At 42.0% G+C, this 20291-nt stretch overlaps 1 protein-coding gene across 5 annotated transcripts in view; it reads left to right on the top strand.

Moving 5' to 3' along the window:
• LOC130282304 (uncharacterized) overlaps positions 1 to 20291 on the top strand; it is a 274576-nt gene that overhangs the window by 62837 nt on the left and 191448 nt on the right. Inside the window, exon 1 of one of the 5 annotated variants that reach the window (XM_056530398.1) lies at positions 8968 to 9042. The exons of the other annotated variants lie outside the window; for them this stretch is intronic. The gene's annotated coding sequence lies outside the window, so the exon portion shown is untranslated. Of the gene's footprint in view, positions 1 to 8967; positions 9043 to 20291 lie in introns of those variants that run through there. 5 annotated transcript variants of the gene reach the window in all.

Below are 20291 nucleotides of genomic sequence, written 5' to 3'. Positions count from 1 at the left end.
TTTTTTATTGCAGTATTATAGCCCCCCCAGTGGCTATTACATTGCACACACTGATGTGCTACACAGATCATTGCCGTGCATTGACACAGGAAAGATCAGTGTTATCGGCGGTCAATTGCTCAAGCCTGGATTTCAGGCTTGGAGCATCAATCGCCGATCGGACGCAGCAGAGGCAGGTACGGGGACTGGGCTCCCGGGAAACTTTCACTTTAATTTTAGACGCGGCGATCAACTTTGAACGCCGCGTCTAAAGGGTTAATAGTGCGCGGCACAACAATCGGTGTCACATGCTATTAGCCGTGACCCCGCGTTATATATCGGGACCGGGTGCAGGGCGTACAAGTACGCTCTGCATCCGTAAGAGGTTAATAAACACTTTTGTTTTTGCACCAACATCCTGCTTGTTTGCCTACCATTTGTTCAGCTAATTCCCATAAAAAAAAATAATACATTAAAAAAAATAATATATATATAACTTTATCACATTACACAGTAACAAACTAATTATCAGTTCAAACAAGAGGTGTGAGGGCCATGTTCACAAGAGCTTACAATCCATCACAAATTCAAGTGATACAAAAAAAAAGTGCTTGTCTTGAGAAAAGTCTTTGAGACAAGAGTGTGAGATTTGGATATGGAGGAAGTTAATCTTAGGCCAATTAAAATTTTGGGGCCTTATATGGCTATGCTTTAACAATCTGATAGAAAGAAAAGCCGGAATGTAGCCTCATGTGTAGTCAGTGGGCCCATGGACTTGAATAGGCGAACTATACTTTAGTTGGGTCTTTATTTGGACCATTTCTGAAATATATATTCTGTTTGTCCAGGGCTTGAAAAAGTGGCCGACCAGGATTTTGATTCACACCAGAAACAGGTTATTTTTGGGAAATTTACCAAACGTGTTCACAATTGGACTACGTTCGGCACATTCAAATCATTGGGTCCCCTAGGAATATGTCAGGCTTTGTGTCAGCATCCCTTTCGGATAGGTTTCCGACATTATGGACAGGTTTCCAAAATGTTATGTGAATAGGGCCTTAGGTTGTTGGAAGAACTTAGAGCCCACTGGCATGATAGACAAATATGGGGAGATGCTGCACTGTAGAGAGCTTTCTGGGTGAGCGTGTTAAAGGGTAAAGCTTTAAAGGGAACCTTTCATGTTGAAAATGCTATTTAGGCTGCAGGCAGCGTGTTACAGAGCAGGAGGAGCTGAGCAGATTGACATGCATATATCTCAATCAATATCAATGGAGGGTACGACTGACTCAGTAGTCATTATACGTTTATGGACACTCACACATACATAATCTACTGTAGATTTAATCAATATAAGTAGCTGAAATCAACGTGATGCCCGCTATGCCTACTACTTCTGAACGGACCCTTAATACTTTGCTTTTTCTGGGCTTGAGTCCAGTGGGTGGTCCTAATCGGTGGCGAGACAACATACATGTGTGCATACATCTAGTTGTCAATCACTGAAGGACCACCTACTGGACTCCTAAGCCTATAATGGGTATGGGTTTAAATGATTAGATCACTAGTTATACTGAATATTTTCCTACAACTTGTAGTCTGATCCATATTTTTGCTTTAAAACATTGTTTTGGTTTGGACGGTATTTTTAATGTGACAGGTTCTTTGAAATCGAATTCTAAAGTCAATGGGCAACTAGTGTAATGTCTGGCACAGGGCGGAGATATGAGTAGTGGCTGGACATAAAGATGGATCTGGCTGCTGAATGTAGGATATTCTGGAGAGAGAAGAGGGTGACCTAGTAATATGTTACAGCAGTCAAGATGAAAATTGGCCATTTTCTCAGTAAGAATAGGGCGTATTCTTGCAATGTGTTTGAGGGAAAAGTGACATGAGCATGCAAAGTTCTGAGTTGACCATAACCCAATAACAGCTGGTCCCCAGGGATTGCATTTCCTTTACACTTCCCGTACTGTTAGTTGTTATATAGTAGGCAATTTTTTTTTATACCTTTCTTACTTCTCTATCTACTATTTGTATACCAAATAATCTATTAGCAGCATTCACACGGAGATACTGCTCTGTCTTTTTGCTTCATCAAATTTCTTCATCAAATTTCCTGACAAACAAAAGATAAACCTATTAATCCAAATCAGCAATATAAATATTTTGATAGGATAGTGAATCTTTTTCAGAACACAGAACATACGGGTGTATAATCACATTATACTGATTCTGAGTAGCAGCATGCATAGTATTCCATTGCTGTACTTGCCGTTCTAAAGGCATCAAGGGCTTAAATTCCCCTGTATTTCTTGCTGGCTCAAGCTCTGAATACATCTTGCTTTGGAGATTAGCATTCTGGGACATGAGATCCTTACACCAAGTGCTGTACAATAATCTAATGTATGGAAATTGTTCTCACTGCATTGTAAGAGTTCAGCTAAGGTGTTAAACAGGTATTTTCACCTCCCACCGATCCTGGAAAGAAATGGAACTAAAGCAAAGCTCCATTTAAATGTATAGGGCAGTGTCACATTATCTGGACTAGTGAGGGTCCTGGCAGTTGGGCCCTCCTCGATCAAAAAGTCATGACATAACCTAGAGACATGCTATTTCTTTTCTCAGTGGGAGGTGCCACATTGCATTTTCCATGCACAGTTTCTGTACTTTTTTTTTGGAGGGGGTGTGTGTTGCCAAGAGTTAGCTGGACGTCAATAGGGAAATGACTATTATTATTTTTTTACATGTTTCCACACTTCCAAATTTCCACAATGTGATTTTGTTTATTTTTGGTCAAGGCTAGTTTTTCTAAAATGCACAAAGCTCTTGGTGTGGCATTTTTCTTCCACAGGCCTCCATTTTTTTTATTTTACGATCACACCGAGTGTTCAGACCTTCGTCATTTAAGTGAACGAACCTGGAGAAGACTGCTCCTCTCCCTGCCTCTCTCCTTTTTTGTGTCACATGATCAAGACCCTTTCATAGACTTACATGGCGAGTTTGTCTCGATCATTTGACACAGAGCCAGGAGAAGAACATGATGAGTGCAAGCTTCTTCCGGCTTGTTCTTCTGAACATTCAGACCCCCACCGAGCAAAACTTTTGACATGTTGCTAGGACTTATCAAAAGTTTTTAATAATGACTGTGGCCATTTAATGAAATTGGTGCATTTTTATAGCATGTTTTACACACTCTTAATGAGAAATTTTTGAAACACATGACTTGTAATGGCATAAAGGCCACAGCAAAAACTCAACAACAAAAAAAACACATGTACTTGAACATCTGTTTTGGAAAAATGGTACATAAACTGCATGAAAAAAAAGCATGAAGCACAAAGTATGTAAATGCTGTAGTTTTTAGGCATTTTTTCAAGCACACCAAAGGTTTGATAATTGTTAATTAGACCTTTAAGGGGTTATCTAGTCAGGGGGAAATCGTTAGCTGTTAGTTAGAATTGGAGGCACACTGACTGCCCTTAATTGTAGCCTCCGAGTGGTGTGGTCCAGGAAGGAGTGCACATGAAATGAAATGGGCATCTCAGAACATCGGGGGCACAGGATCCAAGAATATGGGCCATGATAGATGCTAGGAGGTAGGACAAATGTAATAGGGAGGAGTTGTTTTTCCACCTTGATAACACCTTTTTACAGATGCTTTTTGTTGACTATTCCCATTGATAACCAGTAGAACTGTAAATCCAGTTGTGGGCAATAATAAATGCTGGAACTCACCGTAAGTAAGTATAAATAAGCAATACAAATAAGAACTCACCGTAAGTAAGTATAAATAAGCAATACAAATAAGTAAGAACCCTTTTGATAGGCCAATGGCAGTTGAAAAGCTTTCATAAGGCCTTGTTTACCGAGCTTTTGCAATCCTGTGGGCCATCAAATTCATCACTGTTGGCCGCACATTCTCTGTTTACACAGGACGATGTGGGGGCCAAAGTAATCATTAAAATGGCATTTGCTTGTTTTTTTGGCTGAAGACGGGCCAATTATTGGGAATACTCAACTAACCCGTGTATAAAGGCCATAATGCATGGTATTTTTGTTTACTTTTATTACTTTATTTTTAGTATTACTGTATGAAAAGGTTATCATACCCTACATTTAGTTTCTGTTTTTATATGATGGTCTTGCCCATAGTGAAATAAGACCGTGTTGTAGGATATAAAGATTAATCAAATTCCTCTGTAATGGACAAGTCTATTTTAAGCCATGATACAATAAGCTGCAAACATTACAGAGTAATAGCTGGCATCTTCACAACTGTAGCAGAAGTTTAATGTGAGGTTGACTGTCTTTTCCGCTTACCTCCATTCTTTATGCTTGACCCAGTTCCAGAAATAAGAACAGGATTTATAACTCCTTCCATACCGCATGGGTTAGTTTTAAGTGGCCCACTCTGAAAGTGAAGAGCAGAAGATCCTTATGAATAAAACATGGTTAATGGAACTGCACCAAATACTTTCCACATATATACCATGTATAATTGTCATCCTGGGTGCCTGATATACAGCCAGGGCCCTTTCCCCTAGGGGGGTACTGAAAAGTTAAATGTGTTAGTGGTAACAAGTAGCCATTTCCCTGTAGGTATGTTGTCACAATGGATCATTTTCAGGGCAGCTTCACAGGGAAAATAGATGTGTTATATGTACAAGCTTCCTGGCCAAAAATTAAGAAAGGTCATAAAACAGAGGCTGTAAAGTTCCCGGTAAGAACACGTTCAGCAGTAAAGCTACATGACCGGCAGACAGCCAGCGCTGGCTTAGCTGAATTTCACTGGAAAAAGCATCCTTTAATTTCAATTTTCCTTTGCTATTGGTCCTAATCTTAAAGGGATATTTCAGGGGAAAATTTTTTTTTTTTTTTTTTTTTTTTTTTTTTTTTTTCTTCAAACTGGCTCTAGAAAGTTAAACAGATTTGTAAATGACTACTATTAAAAAATCTTAATCCTTCCAATAATTATCAGCTGCTGATGTTAAGTTGTTCTGACATCTCTGCTTGTCTCGGGAACTGCACAGAGTAGAAGAGGTTTGCTATGGGGTTTTGCTTCTACTCTGGACAAGTACTGAAATGATTAAGATTTTTTTTAATAGAAGTAATTTACAAATTTTTTAACTTACTGGAGCCAGTTGAGATATATATATATATGCTTTTTCCTGGATAACCCCTTTCATTTACCACTCATATTTTATCATGCATGTGGGTGACATACACAGTGTCCAAAGAAATCCACCGATCACCATCCAAATCAACCTAGGATAATCCCTTTTACGGTTGGCATTGATGCTGGTAACGGTTAATGTATATTATCACAAAGAGTAGGGATTATCACAAAGAGTAGGGATTTGAGACTGCTAAAATAATGAGATCGATTGATGAGTAAGCGTCTGTGAGCACTAAATAGACTGTTAAAGTGTACCCATCATTTGCAAAAACTTTTTTTATATAACTTTTATGCAATGTACATAATACCATATGTATATTTGTAATATACCATGTTAAAAAATGTGTATCTTTTGGATGAAAATATGCTGTCCCTGCAGCTATTGCCGGTGTGCCTCAGTGAGGAGACAAAATACAGGAAGTGTGGGAACACAAGCAGGGCTCTTTACAGGCTACTGGATTGTCAATCAGCCTGCTGTGTGAGCTGGGGCATTTCACAGAGCCCTGCTTGTCCTCAGTGAACAGAGCCCTGCTTGTCCTCAGTGAACAGAGCCCTGCTTGTCCTCAGTGCACAGAGCCCTGCCTGTCCTCAGTGCACAGAGCCCTGCCTGTCCTCAGTGCACAGAGCCCTGCCTGTCCTCAGTGCACAGAGCCCTGCCTGTCCTCAGTGCACAGAGCCCTGCCTGTCCTCAGTGCACAGAGCCCTGCCTGTCCTCAGTGCACAGAGCCCTGCCTGTCCTCAGTGCACAGAGCCCTGCCTGTCCTCAGTGCACAGAGCCCTGCCTGTCCTCAGTGCACAGAGCCCTGCCTGTCCTCAGTGCACAGAGCCCTGCCTGTCCTCAGTGCACAGAGCCCTGCCTGTCCTCAGTGCACAGAGCCCTGCCTGTCCTCAGTGCACAGAGCCCTGCCTGTCCTCAGTGCACAGAGCCCTGCCTGTCCTCAGTGTACAGAGCCCTGCCTGCCCCCCCTCCAGCCCCCCCCCCCACCCCTCCACACACACTTCTTGTATTTTGTTTCTGCACAGAGACACACAGGCAATAGCTGCAGGGACAAACTGGATTTTTTAAACTTAAAAATATATAAAAATATACATATAATGTCATTATCTACATTATATCAAATGTTTTTGCAAATGACAGGTATGCTTTACAGAAAATTACACACTGTTGCCAATTTATGCAAAAATTTTAGGGTTCAAAATACACACGTTAAGAAAGCCGATAGATACTCGTGCACTTTTGCTATTTTTTTTTTAACTTCTGCTCAATTGCATCTATAATATAAAAATTGAATAACTGGAAATAACTTTTAAAATAATAAAGATTACAGATTTCAAATAATTTTTGTGTACATAGCACCTATAGCCATGACACACAGGCCTATGTAGGAGTTGTCTACATAAAACTATAAAACAATAGTAGGCTTTTATTAAGACTGATGTATTATTTTTCAAGCAGCAGCTCTTATAAATGCTTACTGCACTGTAGTCCTACCAATGATGTGCATGTGCTCATTAGTCCTAGATATACTTGCTCCCGCTCCTTCCAGTATTGCACTTGGCTCAGTGGGCTGTAGATAAATGATTATTTTATGAGATCTATCCATGAGAGAGAGAACTAAAAGGTCGCACTCACCAAGCTTCTTTACTGGGCTTTATTCCACGGAGAACGGGGGTACATACAAGTGGGTGCAAGAAAGGAGCGACATGTGTTTCACGCTAAGGGTGCGTTCACACTACGGAATTCCACTAGTGGAATTCCATGGTGTGAACTTAACATTAGTATGAATGGGTCTCCGCAAGACCCGTTCACACTGCGGAATCTTTGCGCGGATTCCGCGAGTACTGCATTGCTGTCAATGGTGACGGCTCAGTGCCCCACAGCCCTAGCACCGAAGCAGCTATGGCGGTGGCCGCCAGGCGGAATCTCCACTCGCGGAATTCAGCGAGCGGAGATTCCGCAGTGTGAACGCACCCTAATAGCGCATCGTCTGGCTCTGAAAGTTTTCCACCGGAATACCCCTTTAAGGTCAGCACCTCCACCTGTGCAGTTTAAAGTCTCCCACTGAAGTGTTACAGATTCCTTGTACAAATAGCTGCATATTAGACTTTCACAAGTAGTGCAGTTCATTTCTACTATTTCATACATTTTATGAGATCTGCTGCATGAAAGCTGTAAGTACATTATTGGAATCAGGGTCGCTGTTACTAGTTCACAGGCTGCCTATTATCATTGATCTCCCTCCAAAGTACATAATGTATTGGTTTGTACTGCTGCCAAATGTATTTTTATTGTTTTGCATTTTCATATCATTTTGTTTTTTGGACACCTTTTTTGTATCATTTCTGAACATATTTAATTACTTTTTATCCAAGATCAGACTGCGTCACTTCAGGGCATATTTTATTTCAATGCGCCTTTATGAAATGGATATGAAATGTAAAGATTTTATTAATATGTTCTCTTATATTTCATTCATTTTCCGTGTTAGCTATGCTGACAACTATTTCAGAATAAATCAGTGAATTCCTTTTTCCATTAAAGCGGATGTATGGTTTCAGAAAACCTAATTTTCATATATCCTTCTAGGGAATTTTGAGTCAATAGAGGAGATCCTCCATTCACAATCCTTATATCTTAGCTAGAAATAGGAGGAGTAGCAAAGACCGTCAATCTCGCTCTGGATGACCTGCCATGCATTACCCAGACAATGACTTAAGTGGAGACTGTGTAATGCTTAAAGGAGAAGTATCAAGGGGAAAAACTTATCCCTATCGAAAAGATAGGGGATACGTTTTTTTAGATTGCAACTGCTGGGAACCCCACGATCTTCTGTACGGGGCCCGGCTCTCCTGGGGAGAGCCAGGGGCCCGTACAGGAGATCCCGGGGGGCCCCTGGGTTCAACCTCCCGCGTTCTAAAACTTTCCCGTATCCTTTCGATAGGGAATAATTTTTTTTCTCTCCCCATGATAGATCTTTCATTTCTATTATGGTACCACTGCAAGGAACTGTTAAGGGTGGGCTTTAAAAATAAAGGAGGCCTACTTATCTGCTCTGATCCCCCACAGTTGACATTTCATGGCATTTCCTTTGGCTTAGTGGGCATTTCCTGCCCTATCACTGGCAGCGCGGGTCACCATTGTGGCCAGTGATTCTATGAGCGATGAACGTTTCCTGCCCTATTAAAAAGTCATGAGATGCGGTTTGTAGCGGGGACTGGGAGATGTTTATACAGCAGCTGCGGGGGATCAGGGCAGGTGAGAGTGTGCCTCCATGTTCATTTTTGAAGTGCCCCTACTATGGAAAGCTTTGTAACAGATAGTGTCCAAAAAAGTCAACCACTTTAACATCTGGTAGGTGTTTGCACAATATAATTTTCAGTGAACTTATAGAACTTGTATTACCACTGTTTTGTCACAATGTTACTTATCATTCTGTTGTTTACAATAGTAGACACTTTTTTCTAATCTTCCATCCTGTGGAATACAAATTTTACCAGTTTGATTAAAGGATATTTCACATTAAAGCCAAAGTTGTGAAAGCATTAAAATGTGCGTGAAGCATCTGTACTTTAACGCATCTACAGTGGTCTCCAAGCCAGCCTAATACATGCACTTAAATATCCGCTCACTGGTCCCAAGTATGGCCACCGGTGAACATTATCCTATTGTTCACATTTTGTTTTATTTGAAATAAGGAAATGACTCTTCCCATAATGAAGGAATAGAAACTAAACCATGAACTAAAGGCCATTTTAACTTTCAGTTTTCAGTGGACTTTTCTAGTGCAGCCTGTTTTTTTTTTTTCTGCCAGATCTGTTTTATTGGAGACACAAACTTCTGTTGGCATGTGCTTGGAAATCTGGTGGCACTAGAGCTGAACATAAAGGTAAAGTCACTGACCCTGGGGACACTGTTGTGTAGATGTTAAGGCTAACTGGATTTGTAAGGCTCTTAATGATGACTTGCAGCTAGCACAAGGGGCAATGCGCATATTCACCTCATCTATAAGAGCCTTTGCCTTCCGTCATGTAGATGCCAAAGCAACTAAGATCATGGAGAGCATTAAAAGGCATGTAGATATGTACCAAAAAGCTAGTTCCATCATTGAACAGATCACTAGTCAGACCACACATGGAATATTGTGTACAGTTTCATGTACATCAGTGTACAAGAAAAAACATAGTGGACTTGGAGTGGAGATGACTACCAACCAGATTAATAAATAGGATGGGTGGACTACAAGATCCAGAATTAGCACGTAGAATTAGGGTTAATTAGTGACCTAGTAATAACAATAACTATATCAAGGAGCAATATAGGGATCTCTCATGTGATCTGTATTTCCATTAGTGTAACAAGAGGCATCCTCTCTGCTGGCAGGGAAGAATTATTATTATTATTCATTACTAAGATAATAAAACTCTCTGCCAGAAGAAGCTGTCGTAGTGAACTCACCAGAGGAGCTCGGGGGCCAGGGTACACTTCTGGACTGTAATAATATTACAGGTTCTAGTTACTAGGTTCTCAAGAATAGTCGTCGTTCTAGGGATTTAAACCAATTGCCAGGTTTAGAGTCAGTAAGGATACTTCATGCCTAATGAATTTAAGCCACTGAAATTCTGCCGCCAAAAGAATGAACTTGTTCATTCTTCGACCGAAATCCACTCTGTCTATGCATTGTCAATGTCTGTGCACTCCTGACCCCGAATGATTCTGTCAGTGCTGGCCACACTCTGAAGCTCTGGACAGAACTTTTCCATCCAGAGCTTCGTAAGTGTAAACCCGGCCCAGAGGCAGCAGCATGAAGGACATTATAGGACAGTAATGTCCTGGGATGAGATCTAATAGTTAGCTTTTGTTTTGTCTCTTTGTGGTCTCTTTATGCCTCTGCTCTCTGAACTTACTCCCCCTCCCAACTACCTCCTTGCCTTTTCTCCTCTCTGTAGATTTGTTTGGTCAGTATGTGAGTTGATCTCTCAGTGATATGAACAAGATGGACCATCTTGTAAACACATAACTGAATTGAGTTAAAGGAAAATGGTCAACAAGTTATAGTGTGGGTGAACAGGAGTCCATATATGGGTCACTTACTTTTTTTAATGTTTTCTTGTCACCGAGTTGTCGTCCGCTAAAGTTCCGCTGTTTGCTCTTCACTTGCGCTCTGAAGGTGGGTTCCCCCTACGGCAGCTTTGCTTTGGGTCCCGGAGGAAGGGGCCTTAGCCCGCCACCCTTGTTTGCATATTAATTTTCCCCCTGAGCACAGTGCGTTTGGAGATGGCCCTGTGCAGTGTAAGTCTGCATGTGCCGGTCCCTCACTACACCCGGAAGTCGGGAGTAGCGAGACTTTAGAAAGAGGTACTTCCAGGTGTAGCGAGGGACCGGCACATGCGCAGTTACACTGCACAGAGCGCTCTCCAGACGCGCTGCGCTCAGGGGGAAAATGAATATGCGAACAAGGGGGGTGGGCTAAGGCCCCTTCCTCCGGGTCCCAAATTAAGGCTGCCAACGGGTACCCGTCTTCAGAGCACAAGTGAAGGGCAAACAGCGGAACTTTAGCGTACGACAACTCGGCGACAAGAAAACATAAAGTAAGTGACCCATGTATGGACTCCTGTTCACCCACACAATAACCCAGTGTATTGGGTTTAGTGTGGGTGAACTTGGTGACAGTTTTCCTTCAACAGGGGGAATTTGTAAAACGGGTGCCTTGGGGGATATATCACAATCTTTTCCCTTTCTCACAATATATATTATGCAAGTCACTTGGTTGTATGCAGTTGCTTACGTATCTGTTTTTTCTTTTTTAAGAAGCTTGTTTCATGAACTGCATGTCACACTTTAGAGCTATGCAAAAGAACTATAGAGCACCCTATAACAGTTTTTTAGTGCTCACCCTATAACAGTGATCACCCTATAACAGTAATCACCCTATAACACCCTATAACAGTGATCACCCTATAACAGTGATCACCCTATAACAGTGATCACCCTATAACAGTGATCACCCTATAACAGTGATCACCCTATAACACCCTATAACAGTGATCACCCTATAACACCCTATAACAGTGATCACCCTAGAACACCCTATAACAGTGATCACCCTAGAACACCCTATAACAGTGATCACCCTAGAACACCCTATAACAGTGATCACCCTCGAACACCCTATAACAGTGATCACCCTATAACAGTGATCACCCTAGAACACCCTATAACAGTGATCACCCTATAACAGTGATCACCCTATAACAGTGATCACCCTATAACACCCTATAACAGTGATCACCCTAGAACACCCTATAACAGTGATCACCCTAGAACACCCTATAACAGCGATCACCCTAGAACACCCTATAACAGTGATCACCCTAGAACACCCTATAACAGTGATCACCCTATAACAGTGATCACCCTAGAACACCCTATAACAGTGATCACCCTAGAACACCCTATAACAGTGATCACCCTATAACAGTGATCACCCTAGAACACCCTATAACAGTGATCACCCTAGAACACCCTATAAGAGTGATAACCCTATAACAGTGATCACCCTAGAACGCCCAATAACAGTGATCACCCTAGAACGCCCTATAACAGTGGTCACCCTATAAGTTTTCTGAGTGCTGTATATGATAGAATCAAATGGTCAGAAGTAGAGATGAGCGAATTTACAGTAAATTCGATTCGTCACAAACTTCTCGGCTCTGCAGTTGATGTCTTTTCCTGCATAAATTAGTTCAGCTTTCAGGTGCTCCCGTGGGCTGGAAAAGGTGGATACAGTCCTAGGAGACTCTTTCCTAGGACTGTATCCACCTTTTCCAGCCCACCGGAGCACCTGAAAGCTGAACTAATTTATGCAGGATAAGTCATCAACTGCCGAGCCGAGAAGTTCGTGACAAATCGAATTTACTGTAAATTCGCTCATCTCTAGTCAGAAGCATCCACAGTTCTTTTGGCTTTACTTGTCTGCAGTGCAATACAACTTGTTGCCATTCAGCTGATATGTGTGATGTAATGCTTAGACTAAAATAGGAATGAATAATACATATACGCCAAACCTAGTAATGTACAGTGCTGGTCTGTCTGGCCTGATGTGCATATCCACGTACAGTCCGTGCTCTTAAGTATGTATTCCATAGTAAACCCCCATCACAGTTCCCAGACACCTCATACATTACATAATTCACTCTACATATTTAGCACTTTTCTATTTTCTTGTTCCTGGTGTCCTGATTTTAGTATTAAAGTCTTTTAGTAACTTGTAGTGTTTTCTGGTCTGTGCCAAATGTAATTTTGTTATCTTCTAGAACAAATGCCTGGCTTGGATAACAATAATATACTTACCCTGTGTTCTAGAGAACAGGAACTGTGTTTAAAAGGAAGTGTTTTTGTTGTTTTTATGCTACATTTTATTTTTTGGAAGGAATTTTTTACTTATTTAAATGTAGTTTGTTTGACTTGTTTGGCTAAGTGTCCATGTAGCAGTAGCCTAATAGTCCGGGTGGGCCCCAAAGCAAAAACTGTTACAGGGCCCCTAATGCTTCTAATGCTTTATTTATAGCACTGGTCTACTCTTACAGGAAAGAGACACCTTATGGCAGTGTTTTTTTTAAAACAGTGTGTCTCTTACTATTGCAAAACTACAACTCCCAGCATGCCCGGACAGCCTTCGGCTGTCCGGGCAAGCTGGGAGTTGTAGTTTTGCCAAAGCTGGAGACACACTGTTTTGAAAACATTGCCTAATTGGCACCTCAGGCTCCTGGGACCAAGTGGAACTCTGACCTCTTTTAGTTACACCCCTGCTTATAGCCTTTTTTTTGGTATTGGTAATGCATCACCTTTGTCACATAGGTGTAAAGAAACCAGCTCTTCCTGCAACGATTTTATGCTACGCCCGCTCTTAGGCTACATTCACACTACGTTTTTGGCATACAGCAGCGGATACGGTGCAAAAATGAGCCGACAGGTGTCACAATTTGACTCCAGCGGGCAAATTTAAAAACCGCTCGGACCCATGCCGCATCCCATTCATTTTAATGAGCCAGCCGGAGTCAAATTGTGACTCCGGTCGGCTTATTTTTGCACCGTATCCGGTTTTGTTGCCGGACTTTAAACCGTGGTCTGCCGCGGTCTTCAGTCCGGCAATAAAACTGATGAGCCGACCGGAGTCACAATGAATGAGGTGCGGCGGAGATACGACACGGGCGCTTTTCAAATTTCTCCACTGGATCCGACTGTCCTATGCCAAAAACGTAGTGTGAATGCACCCTTATACACAGCAGGCAGTATGAGTGTATGAATTTAGTAGCCGCTAGACAAGACAAAATCTGCACTCTGTAAATTCAGACACATAGGGGGAGACTTATCGTTGCAGTTAGACCTCTTTTTTTTTTTTGTTTGCTTACCCTGGGCGCACAACATGTCGCACGTGCGCCTAAGCACTTTTTTTGTAACTTAGGCGCACATTTTTATTTATTTTTTGTATGTGGCAAACAGCCTTACCTAAGCAACTTTCAGTTTTCACTTTGCAGTGCTCACGAATTTATGAAGTTCAAATGTTGCAAGTAGGCATGAAAAAAGTAGCAAACCCCTCAATAAATCATTGCAAGTCGCAGCCTGGCTTACAAAGATTCCTTTTGAGGGCAAAAAAAACATTGCACTTTCCAAAGACAACAATGAAAAATTATTCCCCCATGTTCTTACGATTAAACACCTTGTTGATCGCAGAGTCTAAAGGGTTAAAAGACCTCTGCAGCAAAATACAACTTATCCCCTATCCACAGGATAGGGGATAAGTGTCTGATCGCAGGGGTCTGATTGCTGGGACCCCCCGTGATCTCCTGTACGGGGCCACGGCTCTGCCACGGTTCTCCCGGGCAGGAGGCGTGGCGGCCGCAACATGATATCGCGGCCGACATGCCTCCTCCATGTATCTATGGGAGAGGCGGGGAGGCAGTGTTCTTGCCTCCCTGCATCTCCCATAGAACTGTATGGGGAGTGGGCGTCCCGTCAACATCAGAGAGGTCGATGCTACGCACAGTAGCCACTCACATAGAGTGGCAATGCAGGGGCCCCGTTTGGGAGATCGCGGGGGGTCCCAGTGGTTGGATCCCCCGCGATCACACACTTATCCCTTATCCTCTGGATAGGGGATAAGTTATCTTTTGCTGCAGCTGTCCTTTAATACCGGAAATCAACCCGATTGGCGATGTACGGTATTTTCCTCGGCTCCTGGTTGCTGCACTCTGTACATTTATACACTTACTCTTCAGTGAGGGCCCTTCCTCGAGGTTCTTATAATTTAAAGGGGTGTTCCGGGATTTTTTTTTTTTGACTATGCTACAGGGGCTGTAAAATTAGTTTAGTTTATAATATAGTGTCTGTCTGTACCTATGCCTGATGCTGATCTTGCCTTCTGTGATTTTTGGCCCGATGTTTTTTTTTAACAGTATACAAAATGAGTATCGTCGTTGCAGTGGGGCCCGAGACATTACATCACAAGTCAAGTGTTCAGAGGGAGCATGTCTGTGCTTCAACAGGTGGAGCGACCACTGGGTGGGAGGTAGATCAGTCTGCAGTGAATTGTAGGTTTGCAACAGCTGGAGGGACCCTGGTTAGAAAACACTGGTCTGTTGCATTGAATGGAGCACAGGTGTGTTTCAGTGGGTGGGGTGGCTGATGTGTGGGAGGAAGAAAAATGACCTCACACTTACAAACAATGAATTATGGGACATGTAGTTCAAGGGATGGAACTCCAACAGGAAATAGCTAGTTTAAAAAAAGAGAACTACAGTGTTATGGTTGACTCAGAACATAGCTGTTTAGCTCAGAGACAAGCACAGATCCTTCCTAAGGATGTCCATTACTGTCTGGCAGGTAAGTACTAAAATCACCTTTTGGTGGATAACCCCTTTTTTATATATCGCTGTGTTGTTCAGTCTATGTTTCTATTCAGTGTAATTTGCCTTTTTTCTGCCAGGCTTACTATGCATGACAGGTCTCTCCCAATAATATTCAGTAAACATCTACTGTATATTTGAGTTGCTGATTTTGGCATTGTTCATTTATGCATAGATATTTGTTATAAATTCAACAAGTGAATTAGCAGTTATATGCCTTTTTCAGCCTAACATGGTGATTTAAAGGTCTTTAGAACATTTCATGATAAGTGCACTCCTTGAAGCGTATTTTTATAAAACACATAATTTGCAGCAGATAAATGGGATCAATGGATCACAAATTTCTCAAGTTGCTATAGAAACACTTTGTAGATAGTACTTGAACACATATATAATTCAGAATAAAACAATCAAGAAAACAAGTGTTCTGAACTACATTGTATCCCTTCTTGTTTGAGATGCCTCTAATTGTTTGTGTTTTTGTAGTTTTTTTGTTTTTTTTTTGCCTGAATGCTTGGTCTTTTGTTAAGAGCCTAGCTCCTGTAAGCAAATGGATCAGCCCAGATATTGCAGAACACATAACTTTATTTCTACTTCTTGGCTTCCATTTTTACAGGTTCCAGCACAGGTATCGTGGATCCTTTTTTCAGTACATCCAAAAACATACCGTAATTAAAATGTCAGGACTTTTTTTTTCTCTACTGTAAGCAATAGCACAACATGTTGTTGTATACTGGTCACCAAGAGCTAAAAAAAAAAAACTTAAATTGTCACTAACCTTTGTAAAAATAGTTTAAGCCATCATGTGTGTACTTGAGGTGTAACAGTATGTCCCCTTGTTTTATTCCAATGGAGTAACTGTAAGATCCTGGAATGGTTGGTGGGCCTTGAGGACTTTGCTAGGGACAACTAATAGAGCACACCCTCCAAAAAAGGGAAGCAGCATGGTGGACATATGGGTGGACATTTATCAACGGGTTTAGTCAGGTTTTCTTTACTATAATTGTCGCAATTGCCACTACGTGTGTTTTCGGGCGACAATTTGCATGAAGAACAAAAAAAGCAAGAAAATTCAAACTTGCTTACGTAGTAAATTTTTCAAAATGGATTTGCTTTAGTCAGGTGTTTATCAACTGCGACAGTCGCAACTGCGCAAAACAAAGTCGCAACAAGGTTAAAAATTGACTAAATTTACTCCAGCTCAAACATGGAGCAGAAAAAGCTACTACCAAAGTAAAAAAGGAAAAATTGCTTACGTGAAAGAAAATTATCCACAGGCTGAAACCAGTTGATAAATACCGTATTTTTCGCCATATAAGACGCACTTTTTCTTTCTTGGGGGGGAAAAGTCGGTGCGTCTTATACGGCGAATACACCCCTATCGCTGTTGTCCCTGCAGCCATCAACGGCCGGGACCCGCGGCTAATACAGGACATCACCGATCGCAGTGATGTCCTGTATTAACCCTTCAGACGCGGCGATCAAAGCTGACCGCCGCGTCTGAAGGGAAAGCGACACTAACCCGGCTGTTCAGTCGGGCTGTTCGGGACCGCCGCAATTTCACCGCGGCGGTCCCGAACAACCCAACTGAATAGCCGGGTTAGTGCTTAGAGGACACCGGGGGGGACCTTACCTGCCTCCTCTGTGTTTTCTCCGTTCAGGGATCCCCTGTATGGCCGGCGCTCTCCTTCCTTTTCATCACGTCGTCGCGTACGTGCGTCGGCGTGCGTAACGATGTGATGGCGGCGACGGAGAGCGAGGATACCCGGCCGGCAGCAGAGACGTTCCGGAGCAACGCGGACACGGCGACAGCGATGGAGCGACATCCAGGGCAGCGGAGTGGCGGGAACACGTGAGTATTATATCCTGTCCGGGCATGCTGGGAGTTGTAGTTTTGCAACATCTGGAGGTCCGCAGGTTGGTGACCAGGAAGTGAAAAGGATTTATGCAAAACATGTTGAACTTGTGGTGTTCCTTTACTAGAAATGGCATAAGAGCTAACATAATAATTACAAATCCCTGCAGTTGTATGTGTCTATCACAGTGTTTCCCAGTCAGGGTGCCTCCAGCTGTTCCAAAACTACAACTCCTACCATGCCCGACCAGCCTTGGGTGTACGGGCATGCTGGGAGTTGTAGTTTTGCAATAGCTGTAGGCTGTAAAAAACTTGTCTAGCAGGTGGTCCTACCAAGTAATTCACATCGGTCTCTTTAGTACAAAGCCAGGAACAGATAAATAGGGGACACATAACACAAAGACTAAGGCTTCTCCTCTTTTCCTATCCATTCATGACTTTGTGTTCAATAATTGCATTTAAAAACTTGAGCATGTGAACACAGCCTTTGTTAGGATCTATTTCTCCTTGTGATCAGTCAACTCCACGTGTTGATTAGCAGACAGATTTAACCCCTTAAGGACGCAGGACGTAAATGTACGTCCTGGTGCGGTGGTACTTAACGCACCAGGACGTACACTTACGTCCTGTGCATAACCGCGGGCATCGGAGCGATGCCCGTGTCATGCGCGGCTGATCCCGGCTGCTGATCGCAGCCAGGGACCCGCCGGGAATGGCCGACGCCCGCGATCTCGCGGGCGTCCGCCATTAACCCCTCAGGTGGCGGGATCAATACAGATCCCGGCATCTGCGGCAGTGCGCGATTTCAATGAATGGTCGGTTCGCCCGCAGCGCTGCTGCGGGGATCTGATCATTCAGAACGCCGCACGGAGGTCCCCTCACCTTCCGGCTCCCGGCGTCTCCTGCTCTGGTCTGAGATCGAGCAGACCGGAGCAGAAGATCGCCGATAACACTGATCTGTTCTATGTCCTATACATAGAACAGATCAGTATTAGCAATCATGGTATTGCTATGAATAGTCCCCTATGGGGACTATTCAAGTGTAAAAAAAAATATGTAAAAGTAAAAAAAATGTGAAAAATCCCCTCCCCCAATGAAAAAGTAAAACGTCAGTTTTTTTCCTATTTTACCCCCAAAAAGCTTAAAAATAAATTTTATAGACATATTTGGTATCGCCGCATGTGTAAATGTCCAAACTATTAAAATAAAATGTTAATGATCCCGTACAGTGAACGGCATGAACGAAAAAAAAAAAAAGTCCAAAATTGCTACTTTTTTAATAATTTTATTTAAAAAATTATAAAAAATGTATTAAAAGTTTTTTATATGCAAATGTGGTATAAAAAAAAAGTACAGATCATGGCGCAAAAAATGAGCCCTCATACCGCTGCTTATACGGAAAAATAAAAAAGTTAGAGGTCATCAAAATAAAGGGATTATAAACGTACTAATTTGGTTAAAAAGTTTGTGATTTTTTTTTAAGTACAATAATAATTGAAAAGTATGTAATAATGGGTATCATTTTAATCGTATTGACCCTCAGAATAAAGAACACATGTCATTTTTACCATAAATTGTACAGCGTGAAAATGAAACCTGCCAAAATTTGCTAAATTGCGTTTTTCTTTTTAATTTCTCCACAAAAAGTGTTTTTTGGTTGCGCCATACATTTTATGATATAATGAGTGATGTCATTACAAAGGACAACTGGTCGTGCAAAAAACAAGCCCTCATACTAGTCTGTGGATGAAAATATAAAAGAGTTATGATTTTTAGAAGGCGAGGAGGAAAAAATGAAAACGTAAAAATTAAATTGTCTGAGTCCTTAAGGCCAAAATGGGCTGAGTCCTTAAGGGGTTAATTCATATGTATCGACATATGGATGTTCTCTTACATGCAGAAAAAACAGCTCCGCAGAAGAAAATCGTACCCCAAAATAGATTACAGCCCTTTTATATGGCAGCACTCTGAGTGTAAGCTGATTGGTTAAGGAACCCCGGTGGATAATGGTGTATAACTTCATTACCAATCACAGGGTTCCTTTTACACTTTCTTCCTTATCATAGAAAAAGCTTGTTATCCAACAAAAGCCTCATTATTTACCAAGGTCATTTGGATAGTCTTCGAGCATCACTGGGCGCTGGCAGAACTTAGACAATGGTTAATTGAAACTAGATAAAACCGTCCAACACCATCTAAAGTTAGTCTATATATATATATATATATATATATATATATATACACAGAGAACATAGATATTTTACCAACAGCCTTATACAAGGAAGGCTGTGAATCAGTGAGCCACTGAACCCCACAGTGTGCACTATATATCAATCTGCTTAGCTCCTCCTGTGCTATAACATCATAGGCATATAGGTTCCCTTAAATATGTTAGGACCATTTATTTTACGCCAATATCCTGTTTGTTGTATTGTTAGAAAGTAGCTTCAAGTGGGAGGAATGATGATTTTACCTCTAGTGCTTTATCTGTAAATAATAGATTTGTTCCTTTTGTGATGCATTGGCTTTCATATATTTTTAGAAATATGTAATAAGAGTTCTTGTTCCAGTATTTCTGCCAAAAATGTGTTCAATACATTAAAAAAATGACGAGATAAGAAGCAGACAGTGCATTCCCTTGGCTTGCTTCCCTATCTTCTTTAAACAGGCACATTTTTATTATAGCAGGAAACCGGAATGGTCATTTATCAATCTCTATCATTCACTCAGTATTAACCATACATCCTACAACAGAGCATGGTGGGGTCTATGTAAATGTTATGTTTAATACTATATTCTGATTAGATAATATAGTTAGTAACACCACGTTCACTTGTTAGTCTTATAGCATGTATTAGCCATGCATGTATTTACTGCTATAGTCTTTTAAAGGGGTACTCCGCCCCTATACATCTTATCCCCTATCTATGGGACTTGCATTGAGGGGCGGGACGTCACGATCTCACGTCACCGTGGTCGGGAGCCGAAGCCTCCAGCGTTTCCGGAAGCCGCAATAGGTGGGTGCTCTAGGCGGGACCCCCGCGATCTGACATCTTATCCCCTATCCTTTGGATAGGGGATAATATGTTTAGGGGTGGAGTACCCCTTTAAAGGTCTATCATTCACAAAAATGTGTCCCCTATGCAAAAGATAGGGGATAAGTTTTAGATCGCAAGGCATCTGATCTCTGGGACCCCCCTCGATCTCATGCACGAGACCCCCGGCTTTTCGTGGGAACGAATATATTGACCCATGCATGAAGCAGCGGCCGACACATGTATCTCTATGGGAGAGCCGTAGATAGCCCAGTGCTGTATCTTTAGCTCTCCCATAGATATACATGAAGGGGGCATGTCGACTGCTGCTTTGTGCGGA

This window comes from Hyla sarda, chromosome 7 (genome assembly GCF_029499605.1).
Source record: "Hyla sarda isolate aHylSar1 chromosome 7, aHylSar1.hap1, whole genome shotgun sequence".
Taxonomy (NCBI): domain Eukaryota; kingdom Metazoa; phylum Chordata; class Amphibia; order Anura; family Hylidae; genus Hyla; species Hyla sarda.
The sequence above is the reverse complement of the archived record's forward strand: the minus strand, read 5'-3'. Positions and strand labels throughout refer to the sequence as shown.